The sequence below is a fragment of the Fukomys damarensis genome, unplaced genomic scaffold (assembly GCF_012274545.1).
Source record: "Fukomys damarensis isolate Sample0158 unplaced genomic scaffold, DMR_v1.0_HiC HiC_scaffold_15, whole genome shotgun sequence".
Lineage (NCBI taxonomy): Eukaryota > Metazoa > Chordata > Mammalia > Rodentia > Bathyergidae > Fukomys > Fukomys damarensis.
In genome coordinates, this window is record NW_022900927.1 from 29,462,173 (window position 1) to 29,465,220 (window position 3,048).

The window sequence follows — 3,048 nt, forward strand, 5'->3', positions numbered from 1 at the left end:
ATGCCTGATGCCTGTAATCCCAGCACTTGGGAGGCTGAGGCAGGAGGATCACTGTGAGTTCGAGACCAGCCAGTGCTACATAGTTGAGTTCCAGTTCAGTCTCAACTACATAGTAAGACCCTGTCTCAAAAAACAAAAACAAAAAAACATATTTTCTCAAAGCATTTTCTGTACTTTTTAGGGAAATCTATTTCAGTCTCCTTAAAAAGCACTATTTCATACCATTTTTTTGTTGTTGTTATTGTTCATGCTGAACCATCTAAAATCATGTTGGGGGGCCGGAGATTTAGCTCAGTGGTGCCGCCGCCTGCCTCTCAAGCGCAAGGACCCAAGTTTGATCCCCAGTACCAAAAAAAAAAACAAAAAAAACAAATAAAATCACGTTGGCAGCTGGATTTAGTCTTGAGATTTGGCATTGAGAAGTCATTTTGTTGTGTAGCAACCCCTATCCCAGTGTCAGCCAAATTATGTCATATGGTTACAAAACTGCTGTCCCTTCTTCCAACTTTTCTTAGTAAACATGAGCCTTTCAGAAGTTTTACTCCTCCTCCCTAAAATGACCTTTTATGTTCTCAGATATCAGAGGGGTAATTGCAATAAGATTTTTCACTTTATTTCCTTTCTTATAGTCTATGTTTTGAGGTAGTGTTTTGGGAACATGGGGAGTAGAGATAAGCACTGCAGTCTCTGAGTAATGAGAAGAATTCAAACAGCATATCTAAAGTTTGGATTTCTTCCCAAAGCTTCACACACATTACACTAGATATTCTTCCTAAGGGAGGTTGATGAAACTTCTGTAAATGACAGTTTCTTCTTCTTTGTTTGCTAATTCTAACTGTGAAGGCACAGATCTTTTCTGATCTTAAAACCCTAGACCAAGACTAGGTAATAGCCAGGACATATAACCTTATTATACTGTATTTTCCAAAGGAGGACACTTGAAATTGAAAGCGGGTACTAGAAGAAGACATAAACGAGGCGCTACACAGACAAACTGTGATGTTAGGTCATCCGTTTTAAAAACATTAAGCCCTTTATTTTCTACTAGAAGAGCCTCTCAACTTAGTGTCTCCAGATTTGAAAGTCTGAGGGGTTTATTTGAGCATTTAAACTTTTGTTTTCATTGCATTGGAATACTGTGGTGTAAGTGTCTGCATCTGCATTGTTTACATGGGTCCATTATTTGTCCCTCTGTAGAAGAAATTCAGTCTTTCCTTGCCAAAAGGAGAACTGAGGTTGGCTGTACACACAATGAAAAGTTCAAGCCAAGTGAAAGTCAAAATAAAGACTTGTAGTTGTTCTGAAAGAGAAAAGTGCAATGAGATAGCAGGATGCTGAATCCAAGAATCTGTTTGACAGTATTCTCCCTTATTCACTTTATGAGATGTAATTTCTACAAACATCATTCATTTTAAAATTATTTATTTATGTTTATTTTATAATAGTGTAGGGGGTTTACTTACCCTTAGGTTTATGCTAGTACATACTAAAGAAGCATAAGAGAAAAACAATTTAATTTTGTTTTGTTTTGTTTTTTTTGGTACTGGGGATTGAACTCAGGTCCTTATGCAAAGCAAGCCACCAAACTGCTGAGCTAAATCCCCGGCCCACAATTTAATTTTTAAGGACTGCTTGAATTTTGAGTGGATGAGGACACACTGTAATTGTTTTTATGAACCTAACTTTTAAAATAAAGTGTGTGGGTATATTTATGGTATAAATAAACATGATGTTTATGAGATATGTAGTAAAATGGTTACTACAGTGTATCCAGTTAACATTTCCAATGTTATATGGTTTTTACAGTTTAAAAAATCATTGCTCCATGGTTAGACCATAATTTTGACTTTGTAGTAAGTCCCTGATATATACACTCAAGTTTTGAACCTTCAGATAGGAAAGGCCCTTGTATTATGGACATTCCTAGATACAAACAAAGTATGAAAATAGTTCACATTTACCTTCATTTTAACTTTAAAAATAAAAATAGTTTATTTACAGTATTTGTGAGTGTGTCTTTTTTTATGCTTTACATTGTACGCATATCAAAGATGTATAAGACTCACTTTGTTAGGCTTAGAATGAATCCAATTTATGAACATTCTCCCAGGAAGGAACTCCTTTGTAAGTCAGGGACTTACTGTATTTTTTTTTTCCCTTCCTAATCCAATTATGCCCTCTGGTGGTTATAGTTGCTAATTGAAGTAAGATATTCCCTTTATAAATGTGTCCTTTCCAAATTCATTTGTAGGTCAGTAATGTGGAAGACATGATTAACTTTTTTTTTTTTTTTTTGGTACTGGGAATCAAACTTGGGACCCTGCGCTTTTTAGGCGGGTGGCCGCACCCCTGAGCTATATCCCTGGCCCAGGATTAACTCTTTGTAGGAACAATATTATAAATAATAACAGTCCAGAACATACCACCAAAACCTATATAAATAGTTTGAAATAATATTGATGGTATGCTGCCAACTTTGGAAAAAGTCATCCCAATTTACTGTGTTGAGTTGGCATTGTACAGAAATGGACAACCATATTGGTCTAGAAATGTTAATTTATTTTTATTTTTATTTTTTATTTTTTTCCATGTGTACAGGGGTAAGACATCATACTAAATATGTAAGGTCATATCTACGTGGGTTTGATTACAGAAACTAATATTCTCAATGAAAAAAGAATAAGATAAGACTATAAGAGCGAGAAGCAATTTAAATATGTTCAGGGACCATTTTCATCTCCAGAATTAAGGATTATTTTAATGTTACATCATTGCCTTTTCTCTTTTACTTTCCTTTTTAGTTTTATTTTAGGATTCCCTATTTTTAATGTTCATACAGAGATTTCTTTAATTGAAATACCGAATAGTTTCTCTGGTGTGAAAAACTATAATAGTACACAGGATCCTAATGAGATAATTAATAATGTGAAATAGGAAGTAAAGGGCTAAAGGTGTAGGGAAAGTGGGAAGGGTGGGGGAAAGGTAATAAGGGAGAGGAAAAAAATATGAGAAACTGAAAAAATGGAAATAAAGTGTTTGTAAATGGGG